Source organism: Canis lupus, chromosome 23, assembly GCF_011100685.1.
Source record: "Canis lupus familiaris isolate Mischka breed German Shepherd chromosome 23, alternate assembly UU_Cfam_GSD_1.0, whole genome shotgun sequence".
NCBI lineage: Eukaryota > Metazoa > Chordata > Mammalia > Carnivora > Canidae > Canis > Canis lupus.
This window is the reverse complement of record NC_049244.1, coordinates 15,144,257-15,164,730: the sequence shown is the minus strand read 5'-3', so window position 1 is coordinate 15,164,730 and position 20,474 is coordinate 15,144,257. Positions and strand designations below refer to the sequence as shown.

Here is a 20,474-nt window from a genome sequence, read left to right as displayed (position 1 = left end):
TATGAAGGTTTCAGGGAAGCTCTATCTTACAATAGGAAAGCATACAGAGATGAAGGAATCGCAGCTGCTTGTTCTCACAATGCCTAAGCAATGGTGATGCTCCTTTAAAATGCACGTGCTGGACTCTGACTTCACAAAGCATTTGGGACTACAAGATATGAGTGGTTCCCTTTAAATTCTTCAGAATGACCTCCTTTGACCACAGAGAGTAGAAGGAAGTATCTGAAGAATGAATTTCTTTCAGCGAGTGAAACAGTTACAAACACGCATTTCAAATGTTATTAACAAGTACATTTAATTAAGGAATTCATATTCTTCTCTTGCATTCTGCTTTTTCCTGCAGTTGGGTTTCTGTGTATGTATTACAAAGACTGTGACTATAAAAAATATTTTTTAAAAAGGCCACAGTTACCCTGTGAGCACATTTTTATTCTGGCTCTGGCCGCAAGAGCTGAGTTTGACTAGGCTCTATATCAAAATGAAATCCAGAGAGGCATTCCTAAACTTGGACCTTTTGTCCACGTCCACTTCCTGTTGACCGAGTGACAGCCTTTCAGCTGGCCTCTGGTCAAGCTGCTCACACAGAATAGGGAGCAGTGTTCTCAAGGGCAGCAAAATCTTGCAGCTGATTAAAAGTAGCATGAGATGCAACCAAAATGCCAATTCTCTTTCCTTTTTGGGTTTGCTTGAGTCCAAAGGTCAAAAGGAAGACAGAACAGCTCAGCATATTGGTGTGTAATTCCACTCCCACTATGGCTCAATGATACAACATATCCTGATCCTTGTCTCATCATGGAGTTCTTCAATCTTCAATCTTTGTCCCCTAAACACTGGCTTGTGTGAACATGCTATTAGCTGGCAGGGTCCAATTTCAGTATTAGTGGTTACATTTGGTTTCAAGCTCCTCACACTTGTCTATGCTGGGTATGAATCAGGAATCGCTGCCAATTTTCTTTGAGGGCATTTTAGTATCATTATCCCAGTGCTTATGCTATTATCTCTCAAGTGTTGTTTTCCAGCAATTTTCTGCCTCTAAAAAGGGTGGATTAGTTATTTTATCAATGAAATTTGAACATGCAGCATAGCTAACTCTGGACTTGGGATTTTCTTTAGTTCACTACCTGGCTGAGGAAATGCTCATATTTACAGTGAGAAGGCACCTCCAGGATCATCTGGTCCCTTGCTACTCAGAGTATGTTCCACAGAGTGGAGTGGGCATCACCTGGGAGCTTGTTAGAAATACTCAATAATCTTAGTCTTCACCCCAGATCTTTTGGAAGGAATCAACATGTTTCATGTGTATATCGTATGCAACTTAAAGTTTGAAAACCGGTGACCTGGTCCAGATCTTCAACTACAAAGGCATCTTCTAACCAGTCCTGAGAGAGGTTTTCCAGACTCTTTTTAAATACTTTCAGTAATAGCAATGTCACTTTTGCAAGACTGCTTGGACAACTGACTTTGCCTTCTCAAAATTTCCACACTTATTTTTTTTTTCTTTAGAGCAAACAGAATATGTCTAAAATGACTTTTCTGATATTTGAAGGTAGCTAACATATTCCCCATCCTATCTCATCCCTTCCTCTCTCCTTCTCTCTCTCTCTCATTCTCTCTTTTATTCTCTCCTAGCTATGTTCTCCCTTTATTCCTCTCTCTTATCTCTGTTCATGCTAGGTAGATTTTTCTACCATACCTCCCCTTGCTGGGTTTCCAAACTTTTCAAGAATAATGATTACTCTTTTACTAATGGACTCTATTTTGAGAGGTTCTTCTTAACATGTGATGTCCAAAATGGAATGTAGTGTATATACATATATACATGTTTTATATATATATATATAATATGTGTATAATATTTCTTTAAATGTATTGATAAATATATTTTATGATAAGCATTTGTAGAGAAGTGCAGGGGATTTCTTTGAATTGTAGAACAAAGGAAAGATGTCCCTGCTGACCTGGGAGGATTTAAAGTCTAGGTGATCCAGTGAGTGACATCATTGTCTCTCATACAGTGTCAGTAGGAGAGTAAAAAAGATGGGGAGCAGCTACTTACATGGGAACTCTGCTAAGTAATACCAAAGCTACAATACTAGAAGGCACATTCACGCTCTTTACTTCCATTAATCATACTCCTAACTTGAATGGAAAATAAATTCTGGAGTAAGCATAAAATGCTTATGAAAATTAAAAGTGTAAAATGATCATGAAAATACCATTTAATAATGTCCCTTGAGGTTGGCGATGGTCTAAGTGGTCAGCCTCTTCCCAATTTTTGACATCTGAATCATATGTTACTATGAAACAATGGTTGGTACAAACCTGTCATTTAAATAAGTCCTAAAGTAGGATTTAGAGCATTGTTTTCACATCTAGTGCAATGTGCTCACATGGGTAAATTAAGGGGCAGGCTCAGAGAATACTTGGCCTGAACCCAAATATTTGCAGGGAATCTAGATCTGAAATTTTACCCATCCCAGTTAATACCACCCATGTACCTGGGGGATCAATGTTCAGTGTGGGGACTATCACAATTTCCAGTTAAAAGTCTGCTCTACACTTTTCACATTTTGCATAAACCATTCATCCAGAATGCTAGGCTTTTACCACCTTTCTTAACTGTTGGTTCTTATTTGACAAAGTATCACTCAAAGAAATAACAATTTGTTAACATTATTTCAATTTAATATTAAAACATTGCCTGATTTATAACTAGAACTTCCACATAAAAATTCAGGTATAATTTCCCTGTTACATTTTCTATGTCCTTCTTTTTCTCTCTCTTTCTTTCCTTTTTCTTCAAATGCTCAAGCACTGGTATTTGTCTTCACAGTCATTACTGCAAAGAAGTATAAAGAAATCAGGATAAGTAAGAAATATTTACCATTTCTGAAACTTTCAAAAATGCAAATAAATTTCACAAATATCTTTAAGTGGCATATATGTTACTCTCCTAAAAATTTATAAAAATGTACACCAACAGTAACATGCATTAAGTTGGTCACTTAGACTTACTCTGACCTCAAGGAATATTATCAATGGCATTTTCATAATCATCTTATACTTTTAATTTTCATAAGCATTTTGAGTTCATTCCAGAATTTGTCTTCCATTCAAGTGTTTTGTTTGTTTGTTAGTTTGTTTGTTTTTTTGATTTAGGGATACAAAACCATCCTATGATAGAAGACCATACTGAAAATGTCTGACAACTTCGGAAAATTACCCTGTAGAAAGAGTTTTGGTGGTACATTAGTCATGTCCCCTCACGTTGTTTCTGAGAAAAAAAAAAAAAAAAAAAAAGAGAGAGAGAGAGAGAGAGAGAGAGAGAGAGAGAATTTGGCATTAATTTGCTACTCATATTTTAGAATTAATAATGTGAGCTCCTGAGACTTTATTGATTGATTTAAGCCACTTCCTTAGACAAATATATGTGTGCTCTGTTATAGAAAACTCTGAAGCCATATCACGACTTATCCCTTTCTGTTACAAGGATCTAGTCTTCCAAATAATCACTGTTAACTACTGGAAATAACTCAAATGTAAGTTATGTCTGTGTGACTGAAAAGGAATGGAAAGATGTGAAATTTTAGGAAGAAAGGAGGGAAACAGATGACCACCAATTTGCATACATACAATTTTTTATTAACTCACAAATTTAATTTTCTTTGAAAATACAAGAAGCCATGAAAGTGCATTTTATCATTTTAACTGCCTAATTAATGTGAATCCAAAAAAGAACTTTTTGTTATGAAGAGAGCATAAACAGGAGTAAAGAATATATACAGAGTGTAGTATACATCCTATAGACATTTTTTTTTAATTTAAAATACAGCATATGCTGATCCAACTTCAAAATGTTCATATAAGCCATTTTAATGGGAAACATCATGATCACTACATGTGTGGCTGTCTCTCTGAGGTCTAAGGACAAATTCCCTAAATGCATTTCATCAAAAAAAAAAAAAAGGAAATTAAAGATTGATTGATTGATTTAATATTATGGAGTAAAAGCACAATGACAAATAATATCAGTGTGAAGTTATGAGATTTTGTAAGTAAATGGGATCCATGGTAGTGTTTATAGAATTCCATTAACCCTTCACAAATGCAGATAGGTAATTATTGGGAAAGAAAAGGAAACATCTGAAAAAACCAATACACTACTAGATAGATGGAGGATTGATTTCAGTTACTGACACTCTAGGTAGGGCAGAGGTATGTTTGTTGGAGAGTAAGTAACTTTTTTCAGTCCAACATATTTTATTTGCTTCTGATATTTCCTTACCCTCTGTATAGCTTCCCTTGCCCTATACATTCTTGAAACTTTTTTTCTTTTCTTTTCTTTTCTTTTCTTTTCTTTTCTTTTCTTTTCTTTTCTTTTCTTTTCTTTTTTTTCTTTTTTTCTTTTCTTTCTTTTCTTTTTTCTTTTCTTTCTTTTTTCTTTCTTCTTTCCTTTCTTTCCTTTCCTTTCCTTTCCTTTCCTTTCCTTTCCTTTCCTTTCCTTTCCTTTCCTTTCCTTTCTTTTCCTTTCCTATTTTCTTTCCTTTTCTTTTCTATCTCAAAATCCTCCTTTCCTCAGAGTTCATAAATTCCAAGCCAACTCAATTGTGTATCCAGATCCAGTGTCTTTCCCCTTAGGCTATTTGTTCTGCAAACTAAATGCAAGCTCTCAGTCTTTTATAAAATTTATAATAAATGTTTATGTGGAAATTAACCAACACAAATGACTCTGACAAAAGCTAAAACAGTACATCATAATCTTTCCAGAAGAATCAAATAATGTAGACCAAATCCAAAATTGTAAAATTTTCATCCCTAAAGTTGGATGTTTTGAAGTAATAACCACAAAAGAAAATTCACAGTGATAAAATTTGTTATTAACTAAAAAAAAATGTAATTTGCAAAATTTGCATGGAAAATAACAGATCCAGAAAATAATTTCAGTAAAGTTAAAATTAAAATATGTTGATTCTATGCATATAAAATTGATAATGAAAATAATTTGGCTAAACACAGATGATTTTGGAAAGTACTTTATGAAAATTCTTTAATGATATTATATAAACGACTGTATCCATAACCCTGAAGTAAAAATGTCCTCTTGGTCCAAAAATGGAGTCTAGATGGTCAGATCAGAATGTTTTTTGCTCTCCAGAGCTTAATAGTTCACTTTTCCTAGGGTTACTTATATGCTTGTAGAACTCAAAGGTTTAAATTTTGAGAATAAGAAAGAAAGAAAGAAAAGAAAGAAAGAAAGAAAGAAAGAAAGAAAGAAAGAAAGAAAGAAAGAAAGAAAGAAAGAAAGAAAATTTATGCCATCATATTGAGGGTGTTGTGTATTTTGTGGCCATTACCTTGTCCCCTCTCTCATTACTCAAAGCCTGGTCTACAAAACAGCAACATCAGCATTGCCTAGGGCTTTCCAGAAATACAAACTCTCAGTCCCAAACCTAATCTGCAGAGTCAGAATCTGCATTTTTAACAAGATCCCTAGGTGATTTTATCCACATTAAATTTTGAGAAGTTCTCAGCTGTTCTAATACTGCCTAAGACAGGCTTCCAGCATGAGATTTCCCCAGATTGTTTTCATTTCAGGTTGTTTCAACTACAGAGTACAACGAGGCTGCCCACCTTTGTGCTTGCACAAAGGAATACGTCTTTTGTTCTTCCTTTATTCTATTTTCCACTTCATTTATGTGGAGACATAAACAAGGTAATTTGAAAAAAACAAAAACAAAAAACAAAACCTTGCGATCTGTTTCAGAGTGGAATTTTGTAGCGAGGATATTTATAGAATAAGAGACACTGATGTTGCACATATCCTCCATAGTGGCTTCTGATGTGTTTGTTGCTAATAAGCACCCTTCCCTTGGTGTTTGGGCATCTCAAGTGTTCTTGCTGAGGCAGCAAGGAAAAGGCAATTTGGTGCTTGTGCAGGATGTTGTCCTGGTAATGAATATGATGCTAATCCTTTACCTCTCTCAGCATTTATCAAATGTGAACACAAACTTGGAGAACAAAAATAGAATTTGGACCACTAGAGTCTGAGCTACACTTGGGGAGCTCATTCGGAGAGCACTGTGAACTGGTTTTGGTCACGTAGCAATTCCTTGGTATCTTCCCTCTTTTTCCATGACTTGTACATTCTTCTGGAGGCCTGGTCACCTAACTATTTTGGTCTTCAATCTGTTTACTTAGTTCCTGGGAATAAGGGAAAGCACCATTCCGAGTTTTAGGAGGCTGGAATTAGCACAGTACCTGCTGATACTGCAGGTAGTCAATAAAATGTTAGTTCTTTCCATCTCTCTCATCCTCTCATTATTGATAATTAGGTGGATGGCTTTGAAGAGTGAGCTCTTTTAGCTTTCATTTTCCTTATCTACAAAATGAGAATTAGACTGAAAGATTGATCTATCTTAGTTACAAATAGTTATATAATTACATAGTTATATAGTCATATAGTTCATACACATCTAGTTCCATGGCTCTATTACTATCCAGGTTCTTTTTAGGACAAAAGTCCCTTGAACTACCAGGATCCAATGGAGATGCTTAGCTGGCACCCTAAGTTGAGGGGAATTGAGTGGATGAGGGTTTAGACTTCCTGCTTCCCAACACTGGAGCCCCTGCATCTATTGTACATACTATGGTTCTTCTTCAAGTTTTAATTGAGAAAAGTTCCTAAGCTCTGAAGAAATAAGTGTGAGACCTGATTCTCTAAGAAATTAAAATAAGTGATAGTACAAAGTACATCAAAATCACTGGCAGGAAGCAATGAAGCATGTATATATGCATGGTCCCTAGTCTTCACTGTACAGTGAGGAAAATCAGAGAAGCACGGATCCCATAAAACATTTTGCATGAATTAAGCCACTGGATAACTATACAAGTTCACTTTCTGAATTTTAGGATTTCTTTTTAAGTTTCATTAAAAAAAAATTCACTACCTCAGAGGCTTCTGGTGATTACTTTACTCTCAGGTGCCTTTTTCTTATTTTGAATTTTTAAATGGCTATGTTTTATCCCAATCAATCATGAAGTCATCACAAGCCAGAAGCATTTAGGCCCATATGGTTGGATTAGATATCCTCTTGTCAGTTTCATTTTAATGCAGTTATTTTTAACTACTATTATATATTAAATATCCCTTTTGGAGTTTATACTTCTGCTCAGTTCTTGCTATGGAGATTAAGAAAATCTGTTTCTAATCTATTCGTTCTGCCAAGCATTAAATGTCCTGTGATTAAAAAGCCTAGCAAGTGTTTACCAAGTGTTTCTTGATCAACATTATGGGTCATTCCTTAAATCACTCCTAAATGTGTTATATTTTCATGTTCATTTTACTAATGGAAATGTAAATGCAAGAGTAATTAAACACCAGGGCTCAAAGTAAGAAATGAGGTCAGGCTAATGTTCTTAGAACTTTGAGTTTAGAGTTTAGCTCCCTCTTTATCCTACTATGTTATGCTTCATCTTCACTTAATATCACCTACTACCTGTAGAGACAGCAAATGTTTCTGAAAGGCATAGTTGTCTTTCTTTTCAGGAGTTTGGGGACAAATGTCATGTTCTAGCAACGTCCTAATACTGCCTTCACCACCAAGTGTGCTCGACTTTGAAACTTAGTCAGTTATCCTTAAACAAGAATTTGGGGTGACTGAGTCGCTCTTTGGGTTAAGTTTTGGACTCTTGACTTTGCCAATGGTTATAATTACAGGGTCCTGAGGTGGGGCTCTGCACTCAGTGGGGGAATCTGCTTGTCTCCCTCTCTTTCTCCCCTCACTCTCAAATACATAAGTAAGTAAAAGTAAGTAAGTAAGTAAGTAAGATATCTGACATTTCTGCAGACAGAAAGGAAAAGCTGGCTGGATACCTGTGCCTCCAGAAGTGGGCGGCTAAGAAATAGTTTTTCTTTCACATTTGCCTTGCTTAAGTGAAACAAGGTCACAAGTTTCAGTCTTTAAAGAAATATTTCATTCTGTAGTTATGTATAAATTTATATTCTCTAATAGAGAAAAACAAAAATATCTTCCTTTTTTTTAAAAAAAGATTTTATTTATTCATGAGACACACACACACACACACACACACACACACACACAACACACAGAGGGGGAGAGAGAGAGAGAGAGAGAGAGGCAGAGACACAGGCAGAGGGAGAACAGGCTTCATGCAGGGAGCCCGGTGTGGGACTTGATCCTTGGTCTCCAGGATCACACACTGGGCTGAAGGCGGCGCTAAACCACTGAGCCACCCAGGCTGCCCCAAAAATTCTTTCTTATAGACATGTCATAGGTGGGAGACAATCCAAACATGCCGAATGTGAGAAAAGCTTTTCTAGAGATTCTCTGCACCTCAGGTTAGCATGAAGAGATTTAAAATGGCCAATTCAGATTTATAGATTTTGCTGGAATTAGTTTAACCTCCGAGATCATGAAGGTTTTTAGCAGTGGGAATTGAGAAGAATTTATTTCAAATCTCCTAGATGGTGACAAATTAATTATACTTTAAATAAGCCTTGATTATCCATCAACCTTTGAGTACAGTTCCACAGCTTTTAGCAGCATAGCTGATATATTATCCATTCATATTATATGTCATCAGACAAACTTGGTGAAGAATTATATCTGTAACTCAGTAATTAGTTAAAAGTTCTTTGATGAGAGAGATTACTGATTAAATGAAAGTATTTGAAGAAAAGAAAGCCCAGCACAGATTGAGAAAATAAAACTCCAGTCAATATGATCATTTATGTTAGCAGCTGGTTTTATGGTAACCACCAAACTAAATATCAAAGATGAATTTTATGCCTATGATGCAAATTAGTGCAACTTATAAGATAATTTACCTAGTGGTTCCTTATTAAGGACATCCCATTGTCAGACAAAGGGGTTCATATGTTTTTGATAACTTCCCATAGGGGTTTTAAGAACAATTCTGAATTAAGGCCATAAAACACATCATCTTTATATAGCAAAGATATTTATGTCAGAGATGATGATGAGTCTATCATGATAGATCTTACAAATGCTACTTAATGATTGTTTTGATCTTGGGCATCTGGGTGGATCAGTTGGTTAAGCATCTGCCTTTGGCTCAGGTCATGATCCCAGGGTCCTAGGATAGAGGCCATTTAGGGCTCCATGCTCAGCACAGGGCTCACTTCTCCCTTTGCCACTTCCTCTACTCATGCCCTCTCTCTGTGCCAGAAAAATAAATAAAATCTTTTTTAAAAAATGATTGTTTTGATCCTGACGATTTGTATGAAATTGTAAATGTATCATTCTATAACCTCATTTGATGAATCATAAGGTCACTTCCATTAAAAGTTTTTCATTATGTGCTGCTGTTAAAATTCTTTGACTATGGTTTAAAAGGAGCTAATTGTCATCTCCAGTGAAGTGAATTTTGCCCTTTGGGTATGCAGTTTTTCTGATTAACTTTTTCTACTCTCTGGAGATCTCTGAAGGTTCAGGATAGTGGAGTTTCCTCAGATCTGGAGTCCTCAGAGCAGGGATGTTGCAAAACCTTGTCCACATCACAGTTCCTTCCACAAACTTGCCCTTGATACTCTATCATAAGGAATTTGTGAGACCTGTGAATTAGATGTCTATCTAGTTAGGCATTTAAGTATGAGATCAATGGTTGATGTCATTGCTCTCTTTTTATTGCTTATAAATAGCGGTTGAATTACAACTGATCAAGAAGTATTCAGTACAGTGGGTTTGGACTGTATGACTCATGTCATGGGCTGATTTAAAATTCAAGCAAGGATTCTATTAGAGTTATTTCCCTAGAGTTACTAGGAACTTGATCTCTTTCTGGTCTATACATAGTCTGTTGGTTTGATGTGACAGTAACATTTGATATATACATTTGAGAGTAAGTAACAAATAGGTTTCCTAATAGTCTCCAAAGTGTATTAATCTTATACCTTTTTAACATTCATATGAAGCTTTGAATCTTTACAGAATTAGCAAAGCATATGTAGTCCTGCCAAGGAATGACCTCTGAACTTATACAAAAGGGGAAATAAAAAGACCTGGAAAGCTAGTATGATATAGGTAGTCTCAAATTTCTTTCTGATTTGTTACCTTCCTAAATAGAGAATATCTGATAAAGGCAATGCAAAGAATCTCTTGGTAGACATGCATGGTCCACACATACTCAGGAGGAGCCAAGCCCTCATTTATGGTAGTGCTGAATGATCCTTAAGATTCTTCTTTCCCTTCCTCATCTTGTGCAGCACTTGTTGTATCGGTTTTGTTGCAGTTATGCCTTCTGTTCTGATAGTTACTGATTTGGGGCATATGCTATTGTAACGGTGCCACGATCTCTGTCATATTTCACCACTATACCCTTGCAAGAGCCTAGGAAGACTTGGAAATGTGTCAGAAGAGCTTACCAACCTCATACGTTAGCCGTGCTGCACAGCAGTGCTGCAGAAATGAGCTGAAAATTCCAAGCAGCATATTGAGTGTGTGATTTATTTGTTCTCCAGGCAGGTCAATTAATTATTTCATGGGGACGCCACCCTAAATTGTAAATAGAAAGAGAGAGAAAATGACTTGTCACATTCTGTGGCTGTCTCTCTTACACTTAGGTTGACAAAAGCAGTTTCTCCCCTGAATGTAGGTGATAACCAGAAATGGAAGGGTTGGGCCAGAGCTAAAAGTGTTGGTCAGCGTATCTCAGGGATGCAGTTTGAAATGACTTTTGAGATAGTGTACTAATACTTTCACCACCTGTGGGTTCTTGAAAGAGTATTTGTCCTTGTCAGTTTAGGGGGCTATAACAAAAATACTATAGACTGGGTGCTTTAAACAAGCATTTACTTCTCATGTGTCTGAAAGTTGGTAAACCTGAGATCGGGGTGCAGGCAGATTTGGTGTCCAGGGAGGGCCCTTCTCCTGGTTTGTAGGCAGGTGTCTTCTGGTTATCCTCATGTAGCAGAGAGACCTAGCTCATCTCTTTCTCTTCTTGTAAGGACTCTAATTCCCATCATGGGGCTCCACTCTCATGACCTCATATAAACCAAATTACTTCCCAAAGGCCCTACTTCCTAAAACTATACTGTTGGGAGTTAGGGATTTGACATACGGATTTTAGGGGGACCCAAACATGTTGTCCTTAATACTATTATAAGGTGAGGAAAAGGAAAATAATAATTATTATTTCATACTTACTGTACTATGTGCTTCCTGTCTTGGAAACACAAAGGAATGATAGCTTTCCTAGATTTCCAAATATATTTTTTTCCAGATAGATTTTGATGTGTTATTGTATTAATAAAGAGGAAGGTATTTCTAGATCTTTGGCTGAAGGGAAATGGGATAAGAAGTAAGAAAGATAAAACCAGCACATGGAGAATGTAGCAAAAATGTAGCTTTTCTAGGAAAAACATGAAGCATTTAAGTTATTTATCACTGAATTGCTACTCCATTTATAACCTTTGCAAATAACTTCTCTTTTTCCCAATTTGAAAATATATTTGTATGAGCAGAATGGAGCACTGATGTGTTTTTAGAGTGAAATTTGAAATGGTTTGTTAGGACCCTAATATTGGCCCCAATGTCTTTTTACTAGATGAAATACTCTTTTATTTAGAAAAGAACAATATTTTTATAGAAGGACACTCTAACTTCCAAATCCGCTGCCTTGGCAACAGCCACGTAAAGTCCACAGTTGCTGGCAAATACCATGAACTCCTAAGAAGTTACTCAAACACCTTGAATAAAATTTCTTAGGTAAAGTTGTTTCAAGGAACTCCTGTACCATTTTTACAAGAACCACTTAGGAGCCCTCATGAAAACAAATTCTGCCTCTGACACTATGAGTTTGAGTCCTCTTTCATTTCATCCTCACCTTTTAAGTCATGGCTGACTATTAACACATCAAACTGGCAAGATTTTCGGTCCTTCTGTTGGATGTGTGTCTGCGTGTGTGTGTGTGTGTGTGTGTGTGTGTGTGTGTGAGTGTGTGTGTCTGTGAATGCATGTACCCGTTTACAACATTTGATTATCAGAGAGCAGATAATTCCATGATACTTGGGAAACAGTCTGTACCCATCATGTTAACCTAATGTAGATATTTAGCCCTAAATGTAATTCATGATTCATGTTGTTGGGCAGTTTATCACATATCATAGAAAGGTACAATAGACTTACATTGGATTTTACTTGAGGAACATGAATAAAGATAAAAGTGGATCTACAGGTAATCAATTAAATATTGAAGTGTTTATGTTGCAATCATATACAGAAACACATTTACAAATTTTATCAGCCTTTGTACTTGTATTTTCCCATGAAAGACTTGAGGTGACCTACAAAAGCATAGGCTTTGCAATAAATACAATAAACTCGAACTAGAAATAGAAAACCCAGAACACTGACAGAAAGTTGAAGGAAATATATACTGTTTTGAATGCCCAGCTTCCTGGTAACACAAATAAAAAAGGGACACAAAGAAGAAGCATCTTTATACTTATTATAACCAAGGAAGTTCCTCAGGGGAGGCCACAGTTTTTCCTGGCAGAAAATTCTAAAATATATGTCTTAATTTATTTAATAAGAGTTACTTAGAAGCTTGTGAGTTTGAATCTTTCTGGTCCTAAAAACGGTACTATGGGTAGATTTATAATTTCAAATTACAGGCTTTGAATTTTTTCAGTACTAACTTTATAAACACCATCCTATTATAAAGTAGCAAGTGGTTCACTTGGGTTGACTTAGTCCTTGTGGTCAGTAAAGGCACATGCTGTCTGGGAGGCAGGCAGCACTGTCAAGCCAACCTGGATCCATACCCAGCTGTGTATCCTGGGTTATGTTCTGTGACCTCTGTGACTATCAAGATGTGTGTCTATTTGTCTTCTATAAAATAAGAATGCTAAATTTTATGATTATCAAGATTACATGAGAAAATATATTTAAAATAGCTAGGATCATCACAGTACTTTCTCAAACATTGATGCTGAAGATGAATTTTTTTTCATTTTTTTGTGCTTACTTTCCCCTAGTCACAAACTTTTTGATTATATAATAGAGAAATAGGATACATAAATGAGTGGGGGCACCTGGGTGGCCTAGTCCTTTGGATGTCCAGCTCTTGATTTCGACTCAGGTCATGATTTCATGGGTCATGGGATTGAGTCCTGTGTGGAGCTCCCTGTTCAGCAAGGAATCTGCTTGAAGATTCTCTCCTGCTCTTCCCCCACCTGGCATGCACACACTCTCACTCTTGCTCTCAAATAAATAAGTAAATCTTAAAAAAAAATATGTACAGATGAATGAATAGAATAATCACAGAAATTATAACTGAAGTCTGGACTTCTGACTTAGGTGGTTACATTTGGCAGCCAATACCATGGTCATTTGGGACTTAGAAAATGATTTATAATGGATATGTGAGTTTTTCAAAGCTGAGGATTTACCCTTTTGAAAACAAAACATACTACTGTTTCCAAAAAAATAAAATTACCTATTAATAATGAAAATCTTTCTCAGATTGGTTTGTAATCTTTCTTGCCTTTTAAAGGTGAATGTGCCACATAAAAATAACTCTTTTAGCAATTCAGAATATTTAACTTAGTTCTACATTAAAGCAAAGTTAACTCTGTGGCTCTTTGTGGTCCTTAGAATGCTTGTCCTACACAAGTAGCCTCAGCTTCCTGTGCCTTTGGGAGTGTGAGTCATGCTGTTCCTTGTAGCAGCCCTATGGCTTCTTTAGCCCCTTTTCATTTGTTACATCCAATGTGCTCAGGAATTTGAAAATCAGATAACGAAGCTAATTTTATCTGTGAGTAAAATAAGAATAAATAGAATCTGGTCGTCTAGGTATCAAGTACCTGGGTTGGTTTTTACACATGAACTCTCTCTGCCTTGTCTTTAGTTCCTTGGAGTTCCATTTGACTTAATTGCTGGTTTTCACGGTGTTCTGAAAAGGTGAAATGTTATTCTATTTTCTCCAAGAGTTATTAAAGAATGACAAGATATTGGGAGTGCCCCACATGCACAAAGTTCAAAGTCATTAAAATTCTCAAATCCTTGCATATTCAGTTATAGTCACTAAAAGAGAATCAAAGAGTTTTTTCTGTAAGTTTACTTATTCACAAACAGTGATTGTTTATTCCTTAAAAGAGTTTGAGGGAAAGAAACGTTCATCATCTTCCTTGTAGGGTTGCTCAAAAGCTTAGCAACACTCATCACTCACACATTCTTCTGTCTCACCAAGATGCTGCTTTGTTAGTCTGTCCCTTTCTTTAGGTTTCATTCACAGTGAAAATGAAAGACATTTTAAAACTGCCCCTAAAGGGGTTATATAATAGAAGTTCATTTAAACTATTAAATATCTTTAGGTTTCAGCTTCAATTTACACTAAATCATGCTTACATCTTGCTTTGTCCATAGGACATACTTCCTAGTACATTGTAAAGGGGCTATTTTTATACCCATCCATTCCTTAAAGATAAAGTGATTTGAAACAAGAATAAGTGCTTCCTTTATACAAATTGGAAGGAAGACCTGAATCTTATACACTTTCCCTGGAATGTATGACTACAGAATATTTTCCTTCTTTAATTTGGTCATGTGTCACCTTTATTGAAGCTTGCATTAGGCAGTTAATTTACTTCTTTTCATTTGACTCCTCTGTATAAGCTTCTGTACATCTGTTTGTTAACAATCAATAGTTGCACCTAATCTTTCAGTTGTGTTTGTGATGTATTGAGTTGTATCCAGAATGCTTCCACCAGTTCTCCCCCTAACTAACATTTACTTGTGCTATTAATCTGGAAGCAAGGCTTTATATTCATGATCTTGGTGTAGTTCTGTCCTAGCTTTCCAACATAGATAAAGTAATTATCCATCTTACAGATTAGAAAACCAAGGTTGGATAAGTTAAGTTACTGGCTTTCATTAGCAAGTAGAACTGTGGCCCAGAATTGTACCCTGGCAGGGTGGATTTACCTCTTCATGCCAGTACTCTGAGTGGTGGCACTGATATGTGGCCGTGGGTCTGGGCTGATGCCTGGGAACAAATAACTTCTGTGCATGCCCATAATATTTCTTTTAGAAGGAGTAGAGACCTAGCCTTGGGCTCATTTCCATTTGACATAGGGATCAATTTCTTCACAATCCGTGAGGTTACTCAGACATGTTTCCCTATGCTGCCAAATTGCATTATTACTTTCATGCAAATGCTTGCAACTCATCTTCACTCAATTGCCTGCGCTTGCACATGATCTCAGGGAAATGAGCTGAGAAATACACAGAAAACTGCATAGCCATTGTGTGTCTTTCAGGGACATGAATGTGGCCTAACCAAATTTACTCTCAGCGTCACCTCTAACTGCCTTAGGTGGATGGGCCTAAATTGCACGCTGCTGAGCACTAAATGAATATTAATGAATATAAAATATGGCTCTAAGCACCACTGTATGTGAAAAACTCCCCAAAATGTATTCTAAGCTCAGATCTCTCTCCAAAAGTGCAGTCTCATGTACCCAACTGCCTGTCACTTATTTGAACAAGTAGGTGGTATTCTTTGCCCCATATCAGGAATTAACACCCCCAGTTTTTAAATGGCAAGAGAGATGACAGTTTTCTTCCTGTTAACTACCCTGTTCTAATAAATGTTGAGCCATTTCTAGGTTGGCTGACAGTTGTAAAGTTTGAATAATTCTCCATTCCTCTTATTTTAAAATCCCCTAGGGGCATTTATGTCAATGACTAGCTTCTTTTCTTGCTTATTGTAAAAAGATCAGAGAATCTCTTAAGTAATCTATAAAATACTGTTCACTATCCTTGGTAAAGGTAAAATTTAATAGACCATAAGAGTTTTCAGAAGCAATAAAAATATTTTAAAATGATTTAAGTTTAAGAGAAATAATGCCTCAGTATGTTCATTGGGTGAAAGAAACCTCGGGACAGTATCCCCTCTTTGAATAAGGGAATGTCTCCTGAATGTGGGCAGAGGGGAGAGCCTACCACCTGTGGAGAGGGTAATAAACAGATTGAAAACTGTGTTTTTCCTTGATCTTTGAGAGACTTGTTTGTCGAGTTCTGCATTAGAGGTGAGTGTTACTATTCAAAAATAACCCAAGTCTTGCTGCATGTATTGGGCAACTGTTGACATTTTCTGAACTTGACTGGTGGTAACACCAGAAAATAAAATCTGAAAAAAAGTGGCTAACAAATGCCACAGTATTTGAATAGTTTAGATCTTTTTTTTTTTTTTGAAAAATGTTTGGAAAAAACTCACATATGATATAATAATTTTATTTACCAAATAAAAGGTCTGATTTTTTAAAGAAACTGTAAGAATACAATATTCATTATTTTTCAGACTCTAAGTTTTAGAAAAGTAATAATACTCTTTCAAAATAGAAGATATACATAATTATTAAAACAAATGAGTTATAATTATTGAGATGACTTTTTAAAAAGACTTTTTATTCATTTATTCATGAGAGACACACACAGAGAGAGAGAGACAGAGATATAGGCAGATGGAGAAGCAGGCCCCTCGCAGTGAACCTGTTGCAGGACTCCATCCCTGGACCTGGGATCACACCCTGCGCCGAAGGCAGACACTTAACCACTGAGCCACCCAGGCATCCCAATTATTGAGATAACTTTTAAAGAGATTGGAAAGAGATCAAATAACTTTTATAATAGTAGAAAATGTCAAATAACTGTTCATCAACCTATTGATGTTTCCTTATAGAAACAGCAAATACTTTTTATAAGTAATATATTTTTTTATATATTAAGAGAATTATCAGCTAGTTACAATTGTAGCCCTAATACTTTATACCAAGGAGGAAGAAAAAAAAATCAATGAAATGCATTCTTACACTGTAACTATATATTCCAACCAGATTGTAAAAAGCAAGAGGTTAAAGATCATTAATTCAGTATTATTTTTGGCAGAGCTTAAAATCACATAAAGTAATGGAAAATAGAGAAAGTACTGAAAAGAAAAAGAGAAAAGTAGAGAAACATTAAGATCCTAGGAGATTATTTATTAATACATTAGAAAGTTTTAGAATTTTCTTTCACTAATGAAATAGAATTGGCCCATGCTCTCTTGAAAAATCTGACAAATTTAGTTTTTTAGTAGAAAAACTCCCTTGGATAGTTTTCTTAATCCAGAACTTTCTTTTCTTCTCTCTTTCCCCCCCACCGCCACTTTTTTTGAACCATTTGGAACATAGTAGAAAGATCACTAAGTGAGAGTCCAAGCATCTGACTTGATTACAGCAGTAATTATATTATCTCAGTCATACTCTCTGAGTTTCAGTCATCTGTCTAGAAAACAAAGAGGTTTTCTAATTTTTTTCTGAGGTAAGTTTTCATAATTTTCTGTAAGATTTACAGTGCTCTTGAATGACTAGAAATCTTGCTGAAGAGATTATTTTTATATTAGAAAAAAGGAGGAAAACTGTGTGTATATGTGTGTGTTTGCACATGTCTGTATGTGTTTCATGATAGCCAGTCATGACAAGACAAGGGTTTATATCAATGGTTGGCAAACACTTCCTATAAAGGACCTACTTTGTGGTCTATATTGATGGATATGACTGTATTCCAATAAAGTTGTACTTACAGATACAGGCATTGGGTGGGATTTGACCCATGGCTGTAGTTTGCTGACTTCTGGTTATACACACGGGTGAAGGCTTGTTAACTGATACAACCTTTTGGGTGGGCAATTTTTTTTTAATCTTTTTTTTTTTAATTTATTTTGGGTGGGCAATTTTGATGCCATATCAAGACTTTATGAAAGTGTCCAGCCTTTGACATCGCATTCTCACTTCTGGTAATTTATCCTAAGGGAATATTTAGAAAAATCTATAAAGATATTATCTACAATGATATTTGTTGTAACTTTTCTTTAATGATAGCAACAAAGGGGCAACAAATTAAAAAGCCATTCGGTAGGAAATAATTATGTGTTCATTATAGTTTATTCATACAATGAGATACTACATAACGTAATGATACCATGTGTCTCTATGTACTGACATGATATACTATCCATAATACCTTGTTAGTTGGAAAAGAAAGTATAAAACATTAAGTATGATATGATTCTGGATTTGATGCTATCTTTAAATTTTTTAAAAAATATTTTATTTATTTACTCATGAGAGACACAGAGAGAGAAGTAGAGACACAGGCAGAGGGAGAAGCAGCCTCCATGCCGGGAGCCTGATGTGGGACTCGATCCCGATCCCCTATCCCTGAGCCAAAGGCAGACGTTCAACTGCTGAGCCGCCACCCACGCATCCTGATGCTATCTTTAAATTGTGAGATTAGAAGTAATTTCATTTTCATAATACTCTCTGATATTTTTGTATATATTACGTTACTTTCATGATCAAATAAAAAAGCAAAAATGTTTCAATTTGGAAAAAAATTCATAATACTAAAAAGTTTATGCAGTGACAATGAAGCAGATACTTCCAATAAAATCTTAAAATATTGTGTATCCTTGTAAATTCTCTAATGCCATCAATTAAGTTTTTAAAGGGGAGGTTCAAACTCTCAGAACCTCAAAGAAATAGGCATTGCAGCTCTAGGTTGAAGATATCCATAACTATGCACACTCACTTATAAACTAGTAGATTGCTGTATTTAACATTATAATCTCGGCTTTTCTCAGCTTGTCTGAAAAACTACCACCACCACCAAAAACTTCTTCTTGTCTCCGGACACCATTATGACCATTGCCAATGAAGATATTTTTTTTTCTTTCTTGGAGAAGGATGTATTTCACAAGTTTGTTATATAATGTTGTGAGATAGCTTGTGAATTGAGCTTTTCAGCAATAGAGAGAAGCTTGGAAGGCTCTCTAAATCCCCAGATCTGTGTCCCTCCCTAGTTTTTCTATTTAAATATGAAATTATATTCTCATTATGAACACTTTTATCACTCTATTCTTTCTGTACCAAAATGTCAGTTTTCCTAAGGAAAGCTTTGTTCCATACTTAGCAATAAATTCTCCAGAATAAAACATACTGATTAAAAAACAAAACAAAACAAAACAAAAAACCAGTACCAGCTTTTAGAGAAGGCTTGATTTAGTGCTTAATATTTTACTGGAATTTTTTGGTGACATATACATGTTTATAGAAACTCATTTAATTTCATACCAGTACTACTCGTATCACTCATTGTCACTCATTTTACAAAATTGGATGAGGCACAGAAAGGTGAAATACAATGCCAGAGGGTGTATTGCTAGTACATGGTCGAGTTAGGATTTGAACCTCACTGAATTTGCCATGTCGCCTCCACAGCTGTCTGACACTAAGTTAGAAGATAAGCATGCCCCCCAAATGGTAAAGAGGCAATAAATGAAAAACAATTCACCTTGTACCACTTCTCATGTATATCTCAATCAATCAGTCACTCAAATATTACCTGATGTGCTTACCTTACAAGAAATTGGAATTTTTTTCCAGGACAGGAAGAAAAATTTTTTTGTTTGTTTTTAAAAACTTGAACTAACTTTTTAACAAAATGTGAGTATGCATTTGGGCACAGTAGCACAATGGTGGTGACGTCCAGGTGAATGTTGTTTTGCTAGTCTAGAGTTGCATCAGGCTGGGGTATAGGCAAGACTCCACTTAGGTAACAGGAAATAAATATTTCCTTCACTGGAGTAGACTCTTTCTACCATGGAACTGAGGGTGCCGTAGGACTTTGACACGTGTTTCCTACCTGAATCAGAGATAGTTGATGAGAATAAGTTTACGATTTCTGGGGCACGTGGGTGGTTCAGTTGGTTAAGCATCTGCCTTTAGCTCAGGTCATGATCCCAGGATCCTGGGATTGAGCCCTGTGTTGAGGTCCCTGCTCAGTGGGGAGCCTGCTTCTCCCTCTCCTCTCCCTCTGCCCCCGCACCACCGCCCCCCCCGCTCGTGCTCTCTCTGTTTCAAATAAATAAATAAAATCTTTCCTAAAAGTTTATAATTTCTGAAGGTGCTGCTTATGTCTAGAAATCTTAGAAAATATCTTCTAGTAACAGTAAATTGTATTTTGTTTAGATGTCAATACTTTATGGAGTTTTATCTTTATTAGTGCCCTAACCCCTTTAAATTTTGCATAGAATTTGTCCCTTGTCACTTTAAATGCCATTCAGAAAATCACTCAGTTACTGTGGTTAATAATTATTATTTTACTATTTATTAGTGCAGTATAGCTAATGACCTGCTGCTCATATTCAACAAGATCATGAGCAGTTGGTCTGTCATTCCTCTTCCATCAGTCACTTAAAACAGCAATTGGAACATAAACAGTATCATCCCCTTATTATAAATTCCATTAGCAAAGAAAGAGAAAAATACAGACCTGACCAAAATTATCATTATTGCTGAGAGTTTTTTCCTTAATTCAGAGTTTCAAAGGCCACAAATGCAAGACACAAAATACCAAATTTTGTGGTAAGAAAAACTACTAGATATTTTA

At 35.8% G+C, this 20,474-nt stretch overlaps 1 protein-coding gene and 1 long non-coding RNA gene across 24 annotated transcripts in view; one reads left to right on the top strand and one right to left on the bottom strand.

Moving 5' to 3' along the window:
* The window catches only part of RBMS3 (RNA binding motif single stranded interacting protein 3), a 1,328,331-nt gene that overhangs the window by 869,382 nt on the left and 438,475 nt on the right, over positions 1-20,474 (top strand). The gene's annotated exons all lie outside the window — the stretch shown is intronic.
* LOC102154344 overlaps positions 1-20,474 on the bottom strand; it is a 57,727-nt gene that overhangs the window by 4,839 nt on the left and 32,414 nt on the right. For 2 of the 5 annotated variants that reach the window (XR_005376917.1, XR_005376916.1), the window contains 3 exons: positions 11,187-11,318; positions 10,410-10,535; positions 2,703-2,839 (listed from right to left, as the gene is read on the bottom strand). This is a non-coding gene — a long non-coding RNA (uncharacterized LOC102154344). Of the gene's footprint in view, positions 1-2,702; positions 2,840-6,258; positions 6,380-10,409; positions 10,536-11,186; positions 11,319-20,474 lie in introns of those variants that run through there. The other 3 variants (XR_005376920.1, XR_005376918.1, XR_005376919.1) reach the window with 3 other exon arrangements.